Source organism: Bactrocera neohumeralis, chromosome 5 (assembly GCF_024586455.1).
Source record: "Bactrocera neohumeralis isolate Rockhampton chromosome 5, APGP_CSIRO_Bneo_wtdbg2-racon-allhic-juicebox.fasta_v2, whole genome shotgun sequence".
Taxonomy (NCBI): Eukaryota; Metazoa; Arthropoda; class Insecta; order Diptera; family Tephritidae; genus Bactrocera; species Bactrocera neohumeralis.
In genome coordinates, this window is record NC_065922.1 from 62,206,978 (window position 1) to 62,227,813 (window position 20,836).

Below are 20,836 nucleotides of genomic sequence, written 5' to 3' on the forward strand. Positions count from 1 at the left end.
CATTGTCTTTATTTTTGACTTCTTAAGACGACCGACTTCTGATCGTCACAGAGGTCCTCACGACCTTCTTGGAATCGCTTAAACCACTCATGCACATTACTGCGGGATAGGCACTGATCACCATAAACTTTTTTCATCATTTGAAATGTTTCAGTAAACGTTTTCCCAAGTTTAAAACAAAATTTAATATTTGCTCTTTGCATTTTACGACCGATGACCAAAAGCTGCTGTCACTTTTTGATCGATAACATCGATTGTAGTTATCCAATTGTCTTAAAATTTTTACGAAATGTCAACAAGACATCAAACTTTTTATTTCATATACGCACCAATAGGTGACGCCACCAGAAACAGTTATATTTAAAAAGTTCTGTTTCTTTTTCGACAGACCTTGTATATCTTAATTTAGTGCTTATTTGTGCACTTTGGTGGGCGCGGCAATGGTCCGATTACGATCATCTACGAACTCGAACTATATATATACATACATATAAAGGAGACGAGACGAGTTCGTACATTGGCGTATTCGGACCTCTAACTAAGCACTAAATAGTAAACTTTTTATTCCATCTGATTCTTTCACCAAACCTTTGCATAAATAGTGTACTCAAGGTACATATTTAATCTTACGGATAAAAATTGTCGATATCAGATTACAAATTGTGCCAAAAGTGGGTAAAATTGGATCAACATTTCTCATAACCTCAATATACTATATTTAACATTAATAATTACGAGCTTCCATTTCCGGTACTTTATACCGCGTATCTCGGTCAGTATGCAAAAATTTTAATAAAGTTCAAAAGGGGTGGATGAAATCACGACAATACTTTTAAGTTCAATTTTAAATTTTGCCAATATCTGTTGGGGTTACATCTTTTTTTCCAGTTTCCTTGCTGTTGGTAGACTATATATAGTTGTTAAGAAGGTTTTAAATATTATCAACATCGTTTTTCTGCGGAGTGGATAAAATACAATTTACTGAAGAGAAGCAAAACGTTTCAAAAATTTAATTATTTCAAAAATTATGTTCATAACTCTTTCTAAATTGCAGTTGTCTTGCCAAATTAGCTGATTAAAGTAGTTTAAAATTATAAATAAAATATTTTTACTACATATTTTCCGTTTTATATTAATATTTTTCTTAAATAAACGCAGTAATGTTCACCTGCTTGGTATAAGTTGAAATTTTAATACTCTAGTCAACCCCAATGACACAGAATTAAAAACTATAATTCCACAAAAATGAAAAACCTCAACCGAAACTTTTTTTGTCGGGTTGAGTTGTAATCGTTAATACGGAATTTCAAAACTTCAACCAAAATGAAGTTCGGTTGAAAATAGTAATGGGGCCAAATTATCAAAAATTTATTATAATTCATCATTTTGACGGTTCGATGAAACTTTGGATGGTTGTAAATGTAGCAGATTAAAATTCAATTCTTTCTCGAACAATTTCGTCACGAGTACTTCTTCTGTAATTGTTAACTCTACATCGAAAGCATACGTGTAAGGTTCATCAAGTGATATTTTGATATTGAAACGTTTTAAAATTCTTTGATACCATCGCTAAAGTCTTTAAATATCTTGGTGTATTTAATATCAAAATTTGCCATGTTTTACCCCCTTTACTTATGCATACATATTCTCTACTGGTAAACAGATATTTGTAGCATTTACAATTAAAAAAAAATCATAACTTTGCTTAATTTCGAATCGTTCTGTGAGCCCTCATACTATATATCCACAGTTCGCTGCATCTAACGGTTCAATTAAAAGTAGATTAGAAAGTATGATGATATGACACATAAAAATTACGACTTTCTAGCAATCTTAAACTTGTCATGAAGACCTTCTCGCTTTTACGCGGCAGGATAACTTATTCGTAGCAGTTTAAAAAGCGTTTAATAAGTTGTTTTTGGATTGATTATGAAAACCAAACTAACTAATAAAGGCTTTTTAAAATTCCTATTATTAAGTCATGGATAAGTTCTTAGTTTAGAATTTGACAAACTCTATGAAAAGTAAGAGGTATATACAGGTTATTTTACCTAAATCTAAACCTGATCATGTTTTGGAATGGTGATCAGCATGACGAGCTGACTCTCTCTCAGTTTTTGATGTACGGTTTAATCTCCACAAAAAATTGCTCAGATTGGATCACTTAAGCATATAGCTGACATATGTACCAACTTAACGATATATGTAAAATTTTTCTTTTGACAAGATATTTTCACACAATTTGGCATGGATTATCATCCAAGGTAACGGTCTAGTTTCCGAATATATTTTCGCAGGTGGAACCACTATAGCAAATAGCAGACATACATACAAACTGAAAGAGCAAAACCAAGTTATTGAATGGAAACTTTTTTATTTGTGAAGGCTATTCCTACTCAAGGTATATAAAAGTTCGAGTTCGTAGATGGGCGTAATCGGATCACTGCCACGCCCACAAATCGCCATTAACCGAAAACCTATAAAGTGCCATAACTAGGCACAAAATTAAAATATAAAACTCATATTTGGCACAGGAAATCGCAGTAGCCAGGGCAACCAAACCACCACAACCAAATTCGGTCAGCACGAATATTATAAGATGGACGAAATCGGATGAAAACCCCGTTCACTCCCCATATAACGGTACTGTTCAAAACTACTAATAGCGCGATAAATCAATAACTAAATGCGACAGAGACGTTAATATATATCGCCGGCATGATATGATAAGACTTTATAGGGGCCGTGGTAAAAATTGGACATTGGGCGTGGCACCGCCTTCTTTTGGGTGAAATCCCATATCTCGGACCCGACTGACCGATTTCGACAAAATTTGGTATGTTGTATTCTTTTCATAATTCTATGTCATGTAGCGAAAATCAGCGGAATCGAACAATAAACACGCACACTTTCCTTATAGCACAATTTTAAATTACCCTTGATTCGTTCACTTTCCAGCACACAAATCAAGAAGCAATTAATCTAACGGAATACAACTTTGCAGAAATAATGTCCTTGGTGTGTGCCATCCTAAGACTAAAAATTGCTTAAGTCCAATAAAAACTTTTCAACCCCTTAGGTACCGAATATTTAAACTTGGCATAGCCCCTATATAACTAATATCAGGATTCTCGAACATCCCGCTGATTTTACTCTATATGATTGGTTTTACACCTTAAAGTAAGGTGTAAGTGCAAGGGTATACATAGGTACCAAATATTTAAGACCCAGTACCTATAGTTGACTTTTGATCGAAAATGTCGGTCAATGTGTGGTATTAATAACTGAAATTAAAGAATAATCCTTCACTTATAATGGTATGTCTGTATGTCAAAATGGGTTGAATCGGCCAAATACTTCCCTTAACTCCCATATACCTAATATAAAGATTTTCGAACTTCGTGGTGCCTTTGTACCGCATATATAGGCCAATATGTGAGTTATCCCGATGAAAATAAAAGATTGTGTTTTATTCACAACAGTGTATCTTTGTGCCAAAAATTGATAAATTTGAGCGAAAACTTGGCCTAGCCCCTATATAACTAATATCAGGATTTTCGAATATCCGGGTGACTTCACTCTATATGATTAGTTTTACAACTTAAAGTATTTCCCTGGCTTTGGTTTTTGCAAGTTGCAAGAGTATAAAATGTTCGGTTGCACCGAAACGTAGCTCTTCCTTACTTGTTTTTAACACGCAGTACCAAACATAGTGCATTATTCCAACGAAATTATTTATGATGGCTAAGTCATAAAATGAAAAAAATCTCTCTGTTTAAATAAAAAGGTAAAAGAGAAAAGCACATTGGTTTAAGAGAATTTATTGAGGAATGCCTTGTAGTGGAAGAGAAATCTTTTGAGCTGTCGAGATTTTAATGAATGAATTTGGTCACCATGTTGCTGGGCGTCAATAATGCAAGAACAAGCGTAAGTGGGGCAAATATAGGAAAAGAGCTCTTAAGAGAGCTACAAACGAGATTTAACAAATTATTTATGTACTTCGTTTTTTATGGTTTTATTCAATTACGATTGTGGCTATTTATTGGTACAAAGCAGTGATGTAGCGTACAGCCTTACCCACAAGTATAATGTTAGATAAAATTGTTGAACCTTTGTGAACGAACACTTTAATTATGGTGACATTATTGGCAGGCACTTTTATTGTGATCGTTAATTTCAGCTATTCAGCTATTCAGTTTTAGAAAGTTTTAATTTTTATTTAATAAGTTTAATTTTTGCAGGAATAGCATAGATTTGCAGTTTGTCTTGACTATATTTTGTAAGGAAATATTTAAAATCAGAATGACCCAAAGATAAAATTATTACAAATATTCCCTTTAAAGTAGTTTGCTGTATATCTATTAGTAACAGTCGTAAATTAATCAATTATAATAATATTTTATAAATATATACCTAATTACTGGTTTCTACATCAGGTTTTTCCTGTGGCAACTACGATATACCACTCATACGCCTGCGCGTACTTATTTCGTACAAACAGGAGAGTAATGCAAGGATATTTTCTTTGCTTTGTTGAGATATTTCAATTGAATCTGTTTCAGTTCGTTTTTTCAACCCGCCGACTTTATCACGGTCTGGACCAGTGAAGAAATAATTAATATAACTATGCAGTGCAATGTGGGAATGAAATTTTGAGAAAAAAATTAATGTGTGTTAAAGTTTAGTGGACAAAGGTGAAAAGAAATTTAAAAGATAATACCATTAGAATAAATTATACGGATTAATAAATGAAATTAATTAAATGATTTAGCATCACAGAGAAGTTAAGATGATTTTTCTTTACTGCGTTGTGCCAAATCCATAAAAAGAGTTCAATATACATACCTATATAAATAGGTATGTGAAAATCCATTAAGCTTATATTTAACTGATAAACTTTTATATGATATTGGCTTAACATGAACTCGCTTGCAGACGGTCGCCAAAGGTCGCGACAGCATCAAATATCGACGGCTATTTTCGAGTTTGCAATCTGTAAGACACAAAGAAATCGACTAGCCACATATACATATGTATATTTGCTCTACACATACAATTTTATGTACATATGTAAGTATGTGTTGACGTATTAACGAAAAGGGACATGTTGTGTGACTACTGTGGGTGCTCCCAGCCCCGCATGTTTGCTGTAATGTTTTTTGTGAGTCTGCACACCAGGGCGTCGTACGTAGAAAAATCAGGACCAGGCTCAGCCTTCACTGGATGATGGTTGTGTTATGGTAGGATTATGAGTCTTTAAGATTTCATAGATGCACACAAGCAGTGAATGATTGGGTGTAAAAGTCGTTGGCAATCTGGCGATAACTAAATAATTAAAAAGTAAACGAGAAGGTGAGAAACTAAATTGTAACTAAAGTGGTGGTGAAGATGAAAACTTGTATTATTGAGTAATTTTATTACTTATGTGCTATATAAGATTGTAAATTCTATGAATATATCAAAATATAAAACAAAGTTTCATCAATATCCAAAAGAATAAAAGCGTAAACAAATGTTTGCATAAATATTATATTATATGCCACCCATAAAAACCCGAAAGAGATTTTTGAACTCACGCAAGGAAAGTTCTCTGATTGCCACTCACTTGGGAGTGGCCAGAAACGATTCTTTTACAAATGGCTGAAGAAGCTCACGACTTTCGGTCTTTGACCAAGCATCCTCTGGGTAGCTGGAAAACATCCCTTTGAAGTCGAGCTTTCCCCTCCACAGAATTGTGCTTTTGAGTCCAAGTATCTATCTGGAAAAGAAGAAAATAGCCTGGAAAACATTTGATGACCATCCCTTTGAAGTCGAGCTAAAGTGAGAAGGCGAAACATCCCCTCCACAGAATTGTGCGCTGGGTTTGGAGTCCGCCACGTAAAAAACACTATCCAGGAAAAGAAGAAAATAGCCTCAGATGAGAGACCCTCCATTTGATGACGACGCCTGCAAATATGTTAAGATTACGATTTGAGGGCATGCACCTGGAATGTCCGGTCCCTTAATTGGGAAGGTGCCGCTGCCCAGCTGGTTGATGTCCTCGTGAAAATAAAGATTGACATCACCATCATCCAAGAAATGCGATGGACGAGACAAGGACTGAGGCGAGTGGGTCCTTGTAGCATTTACTACATTGGCCATATAAAGGAGCGCAAGTTCGGTGTGGGATTCGTGGTAGCAGAAAGACTCCGTCGCCGAGTACTGTCATTCATCCCGTTGGATGAAGGTCTAACCATAATCCGCATCAAAGCGAAGTTCTTCAACATATCGCTGATTTGCGCCCACGTCCCGACGAAAGAGAAGGGCGATATGACCAAAGATGCATTCCATGAGCGCTAGAAGCGCACCTGTGAGAGCTGCCCCCACCACGATATCAAAATCGTGTTTGGCGACTTTAACGACAGGGTGGGAAAAGAAGGTATCTTTGGCACTATGGTCGGTAAATTCAAATATTAGATTCCAGCATAAGAAAATTCATCAATGTACCTGGATGTCTCCAGAACGAAAAACCACCAACCAGATCGATCATGTTGTGATAGACGAAAGACACGTCTCCAGTGTTTTAGATGTGCATACGCTCCGAGGTCCTAACATTGAGTCGGTCCACTATCTTTTTTTCAGCCAAGATTCGCACCCGCCTCTGTGCAGCAAAAGGCGCACGTCAACAAACACAAGGAAAGTTCGACGTAGAGAAGCTGCAATCACAATAGACAGCCGAACGATTTTCTACTCGGCTTGCACTCCTGCTCTCTGAGAGCACTCGTGAACAACTCGGTATAAGGGAACTGTGGGACGGCATTTCAAGCTCCTTACGCACAGCTGCAACCGAAACCATTGGTTTTCGGAAAATGCAAAACAGCTGGTACGACGAGGAGTGCCGTGTCGCAGCGGGGAGAAAACAGACTGCCTACCTAGCGAGGTTACGATCGAACACAACGCCTGAGGGATGGGATAGATACCGAGATATAAAGAGGGAAGCGTGACTCATTTGCAGACAGAAAAAGAGAGAGGCCGAAATGCGTGACCAGATGGCCGACAGGGGTAATGCTCGAAAATTCTACGAAAAGATGCAGCGACAACAACAAATGACGCGAGCTAGATCACGAGCTTCAATTTCGGGCATCAAATAGTCGGTTATCATAGAGGGATTACGGTCGCTATTGACGGTTACGATCTCACCGACATCATTTTTGAAGAAATATAGACCGAAAATTTCACAAACCACACCAAACCGTTGTTTTTCTGATTGAAATGATAGCTCTTGAATCTTTTCAGGTTGCTCTTCGTCCCAAATGCGAAAATTTTGCTTGTTTACATACTCATGAGCCAGAAACGTACCTCATCGCTGAACAAAATTTTTCTCGAAAAAGTCAGATCTTCTTGCAACTTTGCAAAGCCCATAGAGCGAAGCGATGTCGCTTGAGAAGGTCGGGCGGCTTAAGTTATTGTACAAGCTGTAGTTTGCACGTTTTTAATTAAAGATCTCGACGTAAAATGCGCCAAGTTGTTCCTTACGTCAGTCCGAGTTGATGGATGATGGTGTTGTGAAATACGTAGTACACTCAGTAGGCTGGTTGTGTTGAGCGAAGTGCGCGAAACATGATAAAGTTGAACGATTTGTAAATATTATATAGGCGTAAGTATTTCCATGATGAAATTACTGAATAAATATAAAATGATGCGTGATCGGCTAATGAAAAACACCTCACTTGGATCACTATTTAGAATAATAGTTGTTGATTGTAACATTAATTTTTAGTGAATGTACGTGTATACCAGTGGCGGATCCAGAGACGATTCTTGGAGGGGGGGCGGGGAAATTGAATTTATCCTTCGATTTGGGTTTCAAACTTATTATTGCGAGAGAAATCCAGTACAAATTATGAAACAAAAATTATCAATTCCAATTTTTAGGTAAACAAAGTGGTTATAATCGAAAAGTCAACCATATGCATGCATTACATAGTGGCTCATTTTATTAAAAATTCAAATAGAAAAATCCTTTTACATTGCGTGTTTCATAACGCCAAACGATGACTGCCAAGTTTTGCGAATCTTTCGATGACTTCTTCGGCGGTGATTTCGATGTCATGATGCGTATGAAGCAACGCTAATCCAAATAGTATTGAAGCATGATCATCCTAAGCCATGTTTTGATGCGGCGAAGATAAGAGAAAGAACGTTCAGAGCTCGCGTTTGTTACGGGAAGTGTACAGAATACTCGGAGATAGGTGTGGATTGTTGGGAATCCAGTTGGGTTCCAGTGCAGAAGTTGGAATTTCGCTGCCTTCAATTTTTTGTTGCTGCTGCCAGTGACATTGCCAGTAGCTTAATTCACCTTTGAATTTCAATTTTTGTTTTCAATTTGCTTTTTTCATCATCCAAAAGATTCCCGAATCTTTCTATCAAGCATCCGATTAGATCATCGATTTCGTTTTCTTTTAAAAAGACAGCTCTTTCTGGAGACTATCCAGTAGTAGACAGAGACCCTGTCTTCGCAAGTTTTCACGCCGTAATTTTCGCGTTTCGTTTGTCGACCACATGTTCTCGGTTTCGCTTCGTCAACATCGAGTTTTTCCGCCATTTTCTTGGCTTCTGAATAAATCAATCGGAATATTTCATCAACTTTTTCCCTCTTTTTTTGCCAACGTGGCAAGCAACGTCCCAATCAATTTTGATGCCTTCGCCAAATCAATTGCTTCCTTTTGAAGAACTACGCTGAGCGAATGGGTGAGCGATAGAATGTCGCTGAGACAGAAGAGCCCGACGATAAATTCGAACTTGCACAAAGCCGATATGAGAATTGTTGCTTTGCCTGCTGTGTCTCTGTTCTTCCACTCAGAGCTTCGATGATCAACGGTAACTTCGCAACAAACTAAAGGACAGCATCGTGCCTCTCTACCCATCTTGTTTCACACAACTGGACAATTTTTTCACCAAGTATCTTTGTAATACAGTCACACGTTTTGGAAATGAGTTCTTGAAGAATTTGTCGACTTGTCGTATGGCACTGGCAACGTTTTCGATTAATCGTACTTTCATTAACTTTGAAATACTGTTGTTGAGTTTGTGCGAGAAACACGGAGTCATGACAGCATTTTTTGCTTCTTTCCGAATTTCGTTGACTGCTGACGCTAGTTGACACCACGAACTACGAAAAACAAATAGATACAATGCCGCTTGCGACTATCGAACGCCCCATTAATTCGATATCTCTGCGGGCATATACATATAATATGTCTCATACTGTACTCAAGACTTCGACTCTTTCTCAATTCAGAATTTAGTACTTCCGCTGTGAGTCGCCCAGAAAAGGGTTAAATAAGTTTAGACAGGTCATATAATGCAATTTATGATAGTATCTTGTTGTGATTTCCATAGTGTATTTGGTGAGAAGAGTGTCACTGTTGTATTTTCATTTTTTTATTGCAGGGAATATTTTTCTAGCAAACAAGTGAAATTTTCAGGTTCTGCGGATCCCCCCCGTGGATCCGCCACTGGTGATAATGTAGAAATGGAGAATTCGGTTTATTTGTTATAAAGATATAACTTAAAGGAGACGAAACCCTACTAACTTTCCCCAAATTGTAAGGTTCATGTTCGTAATGATTATCACTTTAAGGCTTCTTTTGGTTTTGCTTTTGTAGTTATGGTATACACATGTTTGTAACATGCGTTTATACAAAGTTCAAATGAATTTAATATTTCGTCCTATTCAGTAAACATATGCATGTACATATGTAAGTATATACAAATAGTTTCCCATTTATGTAAACGAAACAGCGCATAATACAAATTAAACGTTGCACCATTGTCATACTGTTTAATACTTATGACTAGTTCGAGATTTAAAAGTAAATCTGTGTTTGACAAATCACCCAACAAAAAACAAATAATTGTCTGAAATGTATAACATGAACTTTTGACTGAATTAGGGTAATATACATATATGTATAATTATCTCCACCAGTTTTTATCCCAGTTCCTAACTAGATGTACCGAATGTAGTACAAACTGAATGTTTTATTTAGTATATTTATCTAGAATGATTCGATATAAGTCCATACAGTTTTTTCGATAACCATAATGTCAATTTCTATCGATGTGTCATTGTCCTGATAGAACGCAATTCCTCTCCTATGGGTCTAGATATACCGAATGTAATCCGTACAAACTGAATGTTTTATTTAGTATATTTAGAATGATTCGATATACATATGTATGTAGGTCAAATATGTACCGTTCTGTTCGATAATTTCATAATGTCGAATTTCTATCGATGTGTGAGGCATTGTCCTGATAGAACGCAATTCCTCTCCTATGAGTCAAAGCTGGCCTCTGCATTATCGCTTCCCTCACATAATCTAATTGTTTACAGTACAGATTCGAGTTAAGAGTTTGGTGGTATGGGAGCTAAGTAAGTAAGAAAGAGCTGAGTGAATACTTCACACTCTTGCACCTTCCAAGCCTGGGAGATAAGTATATTCGTATATTTTAATTAAGATAACTTATGTATACATTGTTTGATATATGGAATATAAACTCAGTCGGAAGTTTATTTTAGATATACGGGGACTAAGAGAAATATTAAATCGATGCAATCCATTTTTGGCATATAGACATACTATGATCAGGGATTCTCTCCTAATTTCAATTATGCCATGTATCTAAGTCAGCCTTCACATTTATGATATCTGGGGGCTTGAATAGTTTTGATCCGATTTGAACATTTTGTAGTCATAGGGTGGCACACCTCAATAGTGCTACGAGTATTTGGGGAAAGTTCTGTCCGGATATATTGGTTCGTTCTGGAACTTAAAATTATTTTATATGGGAAGTAGGCGTGGTTGGAACCCTCTCGTACCATTTCGGTTGTACAAATCTTATAGATTTGTCGCATTTTTAATCGTTTTTAACAAAACCATTATATGGGGAGTAAGCGCAATTATCATCCAATTTCACCTATTTCATGGTTTTGCAAGAAGTATTGAAATTATTTTCCCTGTCCGCTTTTCAAACATTTTCAAACCACAGGGGGCCTATTCTGTAACTCGATTCGAAAATGTATTCTATTCGAAATTCGGATCTACTTTATCATTATGCGAAAGTTGTACCACCCTGTGCCAGAAAAAATACGTACAATTTTCGTTTTTACTTTCTACAACTCAAAAGCTATCGAATAAAATATTCGAAAATTGGCTTGAAAATCCGAAAATCGAGTTACAGAATATAAAAAATCCGAATTCGAGTAAATTGATTTTCGAATCGAGTTACAGAATAGGCCCCCTGGTGTCCCTGACCATTGAAATCGCCTGGACCAAATTATAATTGTATCTCAATTTGGAGCTTAGATATAAGTAGCACTTTATAAGTTCTCGGTTAATAAAATAAAATATACAAATGCGTCATAGAAAAGGCAGTGGAAGCAAATGTTACAGAATTTTTACATTCTTATAATTTAAAATGTGTATACTTCCAAAATAATCACTCTTTTTGGCTTGGCAAGTCAGATAATGTTAGGAAATATCTTTATATGTATATAAGAAGCTGTTACAGTACTATTTTCATGAACACACAACTCTATATACGTAGGTTGCCTTTATATTTCGGAATTTGCAATCTGGGAAATCACAACTTTATCGTAAAGTTTAACATTTTTGATTTTATGGATGAGCGCTATTTGTGTTGTTTACATGAACTTAAAATATTCATGTCGACCAAAAACCATTACGCGTGATTATTTTTTGGAACTTTCGACATGGATTAAGGGGTTACATGGGTTTCCTCGGGCAAAAAACGGCCTTTTTTCAATATTTTTTTTAAATATAAAAAATGAAATATTTTATTGAAATTTTTTTTATTTAAAAGACTCATATTTAATAAACATTTTGGAAAATTTTCAAAAAAATATCAAAATGGCAGTCATTACGACGCCATTTCCGGCAGTCCCTCGGAAAAAAGGTGCATCCGCGTTGTCAGCAGAACTTCTTTCAGGATCATCTGAAATAAAAATAAAAAATACGTGTTTTAGTAAAGACAATAAACTAGGTATTGGACGAAGGAAAAAAAATTAAAATTGGATTTTTGGCAAACATTTTTATAAAAAAATGCAAATTTCGTTGAAAATTTCTCGACATTTTTTTTTTAAATAGTTGTAATTAAAAAAAAATCCTTCGTTCAAGACCTTGTAAATGATATCTCGAAGACCTGTGTAAAATTTCATCAAGATCGGTTGAGTAGTTCGCGAGAAATCTTGACAACCGACTTTGAAAACATAGTTTTGAGAAAAACGCTTTTAAAGATGGCGCACTTAGCCCCCTAACCTCGAACGCACAAGTTCTCAAGGCTGTATCTCCGAAACTATTAGTCGTATCAACTTGAAAATTTAGGACAATATTCTAGAGATGTTTTAGAATTTAATAAGACAAAAAAAAAATTTCGATTTTTTGAAACTGTGAAACCCATGTAACCACTTAACTCTGCAACAGTGCCACGATGAACTTAATTATATTTTTGACAATGAAGCTTCATCAGGAGCCAGTGTTTATCGGTGGTATGTTGAATTATTTAATCGAGGACGTTGATTACTTCAAGACGATATTGCATAAACATTTGACTGTGCCATAAAATAAATTTGTTCACATAATTTGTCAATCGCTCAAAAAAGGCTTGTGTAGTTTCGAGAAAAATTATGATTACGATAGCGGTGCCTTGAAACCCATTTATATTTGACATTGTAACAGGTGATCAATCCTGTATTTACGCGAATGAGCATGAAAGTAAACAGCAGTCAGCTATAAGGGTGTTTTCAGATAAGCCGAATCCAGCAAAAGTTGTTAATCAAAAATCGACTGAAACCACTATAACTTTGAGCTCACAAAACATCGTTTTGATGACTCATACACCGGACAGTCCTGACTTGGCACCGAAGGAAATCATTTTACTTTATTTAAATTGACCCAGCTCGTCACGCGGATCATTTATACAGATATTTTATAGAATCTCCTACATTTCCTACTATGTAGGTGTTGAAAACTTCGTGACAAACGTAATATCCCCCTGCCTAGGGTATAAAAAGCTTTTTTAATTGAGTCGTTCATACCAGAAACCACTAAAAATATAGTAATGGTAGTGACTAGTCGAGCCGAAAGAATTAGAGAGAGTGTAATAATACTAAATACATACAAGGTCTGTCGCAAAAGAAACAGAACTTTTTAAATATAACTGATTCTGGTGGCGCCACCTGGTGGGTATACAAAATAAAAAGTTTGATCTCTTGTTGACATTTCGTAAAAATTTTAAGACAATTGGATAACTATCGGGTGATTTTTTAAGAGCTTGATAACTTTTTTTTTTAAAAAAAACGCATAAAATTTGCAAAATCTCATCGGTTCTTTATTTGAAACGTTAGATTGGTTCATGACATTTACTTTTTGAAGATAATTTCATTTAAAACCGCGGCTGCGTCTTAGGTGGTCCATTCGGAAAGTCCAATTTTGGGCAACTTTTTGGAGCATTTCGGCCGGAATAGCCCGAATTTCTTCGGAAATGTTGTCTTCCAAAGCTGGAATAGTTGCTGGCTTATTTCTGTAGACTTTAGACTTGACGTAGCCCCACAAAAAAATAGTCTAAAGGCGTTAAATCGCATGATCTTGGTGGCCAACTTACGGGTCCATTTCTTGAGATGAATTGTTCTCCGAAGTTTTCCCTCAAAATGGCCATAGAATCGCGAGCTGTGTGAATAGCGCCATCTTGTTGAAACCACATGAGTCAACATTTAAATGAAATTATCTTCAAAAAGTAAATGTCATGAACCAATCTAACGTTTCAAATAAAGAACCGATGAGATTTTGCAAATTTTATGCGTTTTTTTTTTTTAAAAGTTATCAAGCTCTTAAAAAATCACCCGATACAATCAATGTTATCAATCAAAAAGTGACAGCAGCTTTTGGTCATCGGTCGTAAAATGCATTTGGAACAAAGAGAAAATATTAAATTTTGTTTTAAACTTGGGAAAACGTTTACTGAAACATTTCAAATGATGAAAAAAGTTTATGGTGATCAGTGCCTATCCCGTAGTAATGTGCATGAGTGGTTTAAGCGATTCCAATAAGGTCGTGAGGACCTCTGTGACGATCAGAAGTCGGTCGTCTTCAGAAGTCGAAAATAAAGACAATGCTGATTTGTTTTTACGATTCCGAGGGTATTGTACACCGAGAGTTCGTCCCACCTGGCCAAACGATTAATGCTGTGTTTCACCTTGGTGTTATGAAGCGTCTTTTGTCACGCATTCGTCGTGCTCGACCACAATACCGTGTGGCAGGGTCCTGGCGCCTGTTGCACGATAATGCGCCGTGTCATCGGTTGACGCTTGTCACTGATTTTTTGACAAAAAACTCCATATTAACCATTAATCACTCACCCTACTCACCTGATCTGGCACCCTGTGATTTTTACCTATTTGGAAAACTTCATTTGCCCATGAAAGGACACTGGTTTCAGGACATTTCAGCTATCCAAAAAGCGACGACCGATATTCTCAAGAGCATTCCGAAAAATGACCTTAAACACTCATTTGAAATGCTAATTGACCGGGCTAAACGCTGTATCGAAGCACAAGGAAACTACTTTGAATAAAAAAATATAACTTTTGAAAAATATTAATTTTTTGTTGTTTTTTTAACAGTCCTGTTTCTTTTGCGACAGACCTTGTATAACCTTTTATAGCAAAGTATGGTAACATAGGCAATATACATACATATAATATACTATATTCGTGTACCATATCTAAATTGGTGTATGCATATACACAATAAATACAAATTGTTAAACTAAGTGTGTATGAATGAATATTCATGCCATATTTGTATACTATATACTCCTGTAGTGACATGTAATTTGTAGTCCTTCAAAACCAAATAATAAAATTTCGCGTTCCAGCACTCGGATACGTTAACGACAAGTCAAATAATATCATAGAGTATACATATGAAATCCTGTAGAAATTTTTCATTTATGCTTCCGTCCACTGCTATATTGTATAGTATCAATACTTTTATAAACATGAAATCGAAATTCAACGCTACCGCCAATGGTGAGGTGCATAAGAAAATGGGTCGCGACCTTTTGTTTCTCCATGTCAATAGCAATCGCCTAAACACTAATTAATTTCCGTAAGAAAGTGCAACAAATGGTACAAGGAGCGAACATATTTTTAATGGGTTGAACTTTTAGGCACCAAAGCATATTAAAAATAGGCTACGTTATCGATATGAAGTTTATGGTACATTGATAAATTCGGCGATAGCGAGAAACCTCATGCAGAATTGGTCGAGATTAATGATTTCCATAAAGCTTCTTAATAAATATTGATGGCATTGTGCCAGAAATCGCGTACTAATAAATTTTAAATATTGGTGATTATGACAAAAACAATATTTTTTTAACTTAATGCCTCTAAAAAGAACTTCCTTTATTTATGCATGAATTGAAAGAATGAAAATAACCCGAGGGTGGAATGAGTGGCAAACCGCGATGCAGAAAATTACACTAATCATGCTATACTATGCTGTGACTTATATATAAACATACATATATACAAATATAATATTGTGTAATGTCATTCATGTATATACATATGTACATACATATGTAAATACAATATAAGAACTACTTCTGGTATAAATAGTAGGTTTAACGTATGCACAGCAACGCCCATCGGTTCGCCATCGTTGCCGCTATTTCGTAAAACACATACATATGTACATATGTAAGTATGTACGTAAATTATACCTTACTGATGCTGCTGCCACAGAACGTTTAAGTCAAACGAAAAACTCATGAGATAGTCTACAAATGAAAATATGAGGCATTAAGCGCAGTTTGAGGGACCAATGTGTGCTAAACATGAATAACGACGTATGTAAATATAAGAAATGGTTTATACGAACAAACTAATAGATACTTATAAATATGTCAATATATAACTCATATTTTCACAATCTGTATAAGATTTACTCAGAGGGTTGCGCGGTGACCATGGCATTCTAGTATTATAAGAGTTCTTCTGGTCTCTTTAGCTGTTTTGCTTCATTTGAATACATGAAAATATATTGCGTGCTTTGTATATGAAATAAAACTCGTTAACAGTTGGCGTACTGTAATTTATTTTCACTTACGCCGCAATACAACTCCTACAGTGATATAATTATGTTACAAAACGGTTTACAAAAATATTTAAATAACGAAAATAATTGTGCATCAAAAAGTGAACAAATATTAATCACAGTTTTTGCAGTCGGCAATGGTATTTACAACACTAAGTTTTTGTTACACGAAACTCCTTAAACTGTGGAATATTTTATATTTTCCATCCATAATGAACTTTAGCTAAGCTTTTCATTAAAAATAATTTTTAAATACAGTTTTCCTTACACTCGTAAACCATTAAGCAGTTTCTTAGATCATAAATCTGTATTCATCAGTCCGCAATTTCATATTTATCATAGATTGATGAACACTGTTTATCAGATCGCATTCTATGCCTCAGTACTACATATGTAGGTGGTAGAGGTTGCTGAGAGATTTGTTATATCGGGTGATTTTTTAAGAGCTTGATAACTTTTTTTTAAAAAAAAACGCATAAAATTTGCAAAATCTCATCGGTTCTTTATTTGAAACGTTAGATTGGTTCATGACATTTACTTTTTGAAGATAATTTCATTTAAATGTTGACTCATGTGGTTTCAACAAGATGGCGCTACATGCCACACAGCTCGCGATTCTATGGCCATTTTGAGGGAAAACTTCGGAGAACAATTCATCTCAAGAAATGGACCCGTAAGTTGGCCACCAAGATCATGCGATTTAACGCCTTTAGACTATTTTTTGTGGGGCTACGTCAAGTCTAAAGTCTACAGAAATAAGCTATTCCAGCTTTGGAAGACAACATTTCCGAAGAAATTCGGGCTATTCCGGCCGAAATGCTCGAAAAAGTTGCCCAAAATTGGACTTTCCGATTTCCGATATTTAAGTAAGATTAAATGCATTGTTTCTTACTAATGTTTTAGAGCGTTTCATAGAAATTAGTATAAGACGTCAGAAACAAAATGAGGAGAAAACTTTTTTTGCAATTCCTATTTAAATTTGACTTGACTATCACAATCCTGCCTCTATTATTCTTGGTTAAGAAATAACATATCCAACACAAACTTAATATTCGTAATAAAAAATACTTGCTATTAAACAACTTTTGTGTGGGAGACGACACACGATTCTTCATTGGTTTTTATAGAAAATATAATGTACTAACTTTCGTGGTTGCTACACAATAAATTTGAGTAGAGTTTATGATATGTCTCAAACTCCCTTTTTTTAACGTTATTAAAGTGAACGTCAATTCTAAAAGAGTATTTCGGAAATAGCAAAGCTTCGGATAAAAACTATACGACTTAAGTGCTGAACACATTGAGCGCGACACGACATGGCAGCACGACAGTGAACTGTAAATGGCGTCGTGAATCTTTCTACATGAACATTTGTAAGAAGGCAGCGACATAACAATGGCCGGCATGTACACAAGACAACACAGCTGTCCATTATACATATACACAATTTCGTTGTGGCCATACTAATACCCAGAGATAAAGAGATCCCCAACTCTCCTGTCACTGGAAATGTGAGAACCGCTCACCTACCGAACTTTGACAGTTGACTGGATTGGGTAGGTTTTGACGTTTTGCAATTGGAATGACTGGAACGGCCAGAGCGAAATTATACCAAAAATATATGTGTACGGAGGAATTTGTTGCCCCCGTTCAAGATCGCTAATACAAATTTAAAACAATGAAAATCAAAGAAAATGCGAAACTTAAATATATTTCATGAAACGTTTTGTAATTTGATGCATAATAGAATTAATTTTCAATTACAAATGATTAAAAACATTTATTAATTGAGAACTAACAGGCTTATTTCACCTTATTAAGTATTGAAAGATCAAAACTCAGTTATTTTAATATACAATAAAATCATAAAAAACGATTTAAGTAGTTTCGTCATATATTAAAAGTCCAATATATAATAATTTGCAATCGTAATAAATGTTGGGTGTTTTAATTTAAAATGCCCAAAAATTCTTATTTTGTTCGATCTGGCCATTATGGAAAATGTTATAAAAAACGCTTATTTTGAGGCGCTCTCACACTGGAATAAGTTGGGCATCCCATTATCCCTGCTAATACCTTTCTTTTCAATGAAATTTTAGTATTTTGTTCAAAGTGAAATTTTTTAAAATATAAAATAAGTAATTAGATAAATTAATTTGTTTTAAATTATCAATTGTTATTACAAATGATATAATAGAGCTATTTTATGCTTTTATTTGTAAAATAACGTCAGGTTTGTTAGAGCTTTGAATAATTTTACTTAGTGGCATCACCACTCTACCTCATCCCTTTACTTTCAACTCTACTGTCGTCCTACTGTCGTTGGCAAATATAAAAATATATCGAAGTTAGCGAGAGCGACAACTGTCGGCCTGCAGTCGTGTAGTCGTGCAGCTGTCAAAATAACTGTGTCCATAAGAACGTGTGTATTTTAATAGATGACAGATGTCGTTTGCGGTCTGTCGCGCTCAATGTGTTCATCACTTGAGGGTCTTTCATTTGCTGAAAGATCGAAATACACATACAAATCTCAGACATAATATCAAATATGTAAACAAATATTACATGCATATGGATATTGAAGTTTAATATTAGCTGTCTTCGATACGCGATAGAGAGCGTTATAGTGAAACAGCCAAAAACGCTACTCCCTTCCTTCCTTTGCCTTCCTTAGCGAGCAAAATGTGTTAAAAGTTGAGCCCGTGGTAAAAACGCAGAAATCAGCCATCTTTGTTTGTTTTCATTTAAACAATGTTGCCATTGCTCAATACGCATACATATTTATATAGTGTTGTACACAACTATGTTTTCAATTACAATTTTTTATAATATAAAATATCAAAACTGAAAATAAACTATTAAAAAAAAGTTTATATATTTATAAATAATAGCATTCGACTCTGATTTTGAGTTATTTTAAGAAAATTTCAAACATATTGAAGACAACCTTTATAATTACTACAGTATATCGAGATTGGCAACCCTGCGTTGTGAGAGAGCAATCAGCTGACACGTTTCTACGGCAAAAATCCAAATGCCGTGGATTCCTACGGCGTCCTACGGCAAAGAGAGAAGGGAGTAGCGTTTTTCGCTGTTCACTTACATTGCGCGCCCATAAGATAGGTCGCGTATCAGCTGACACGGGCCACGGGTCTACGTTTTCGGCTGTTTGCGCTATTCTCTCTAGCGAAACGGACAAACTAATTGATCAAACAAACAGGCAGCAATCCTGCCATCCTACAACTATAGTGACATATGTACATATGTATGTATGTATGTACGTATATGCAATAGTGTTATGATTTTTAAAAAGTGTTTTAGTTTACTTTACTTTTTTATAAATTACTATAATTAATTTTAAGTCTTAAATTTAAGAAAATACTAGTTAAAAAAGAAGTTTGTCTTTTCATTCATATGCTGAACTATTTATAATAGTAAAACTGATCTAGAACATGAAAAACAATACTTGGTATTGAAATAGCGGCTATGCCACTTTAATAGAATATCCGTATACTCTCTTGCACTAATTCAACTTGTTAGCTCTGTTGTTGCTTTTAAAAGTAATTTTTTTACAAAAGAGCAGAATCGAGCAGAGAGAAATGGCGAATCGATACGAATAAATATGATTTACTTTCAATTTCAACCTTTTTTACACTGAAAACTAATCGAGAGTACTTCTACCTTCAAAGCCCGTAAGTTTTAATTATATTTAGTCAAATACAGATTTAAGCCTTTGAAATTAAATAATTTTTAATAATGGTTGTCCCACTGCAAGTGAGAGTATTTTGCATGCCAGCTATTTACTACTCAGCATCATTATCTGGCTAAAAGCTGTTTCTGCTTTCAATGGAGTTAAAGTGGAGAGAGTACCATACTTTGGTTTTGCAATTTTGATGACTGGTGATGCACATATTACGAGTCAAAGTATAAGCTAAGACAAGTCAAGTTGGTTGCAATAATTGCGGGTTAAAATTTTTCCATTCTCTAATAATATTTCATTTCTTTGTTGTGTAAAGCAAATTAGTTTAAGCTTTTAAGTTTTGAAATAGTTATGTTTGTATGTACATGTATATCAAAAAATCATAATGATTTCTAAAAATAATATGAGAACCAAATGTTTTGTCCGTGGAGATTACAATAAGTAATATATGAAAAACAATACTTGAGCATAGGTTATATGATAAGAATGTTGGGTTATGTAAAGAACTTTTTGAAACTGTCAAGGTCTTTCGTTCCTTAAGCCAATATCTTTTTATAGGAACTTGACAGAATGTCAAAGCTGATTTAAGTTGGTATTCGAATTTCAGTGTAAAACCATTCTTACCATATAGAGTAAAGTTAGCCGGATGTTCGAAAAACCTATTATTTGTTATAAAGGGGCTGGGCCAAGTTTTCGCTCAAATTTATCTATTTTAGGCACTACGATACACTGTTATGAGTAAAACACTCTCTCTTATTTTCATGGGAATAACTCACATATTGACCGATATATGCGGTACAAAGTCACCCGGTAGTTCGAAAATTTTTATATTAGGTATATGGGGGCTAAAGGAATTATTGGTCCGATTCAACCCGTTTTTGACAAACAGACATACTATTGTAAGAGAAGAATTAATTTCAGTTATATATATCTCACATTGACTGACATTTTCGATCAAAAGTCTAGGGGC

At 35.1% G+C, this 20,836-nt stretch overlaps 1 protein-coding gene across 2 annotated transcripts in view; it reads left to right on the forward strand.

Moving 5' to 3' along the window:
• The first annotated feature begins 4,583 nt into the window (after window positions 1–4,583).
• LOC126759402 (uncharacterized) overlaps window positions 4,584–20,836 on the forward strand; it is a 36,343-nt gene continuing 20,090 nt past the window's right edge. The window contains exon 1 of one of the 2 annotated variants that reach the window (XM_050474177.1): window positions 4,584–5,352. The gene's annotated coding sequence lies outside the window, so the exon portion shown is untranslated. The remainder of the gene's footprint in view (window positions 5,353–20,836) is intronic. The other variant, XM_050474179.1, reaches the window with a different exon arrangement.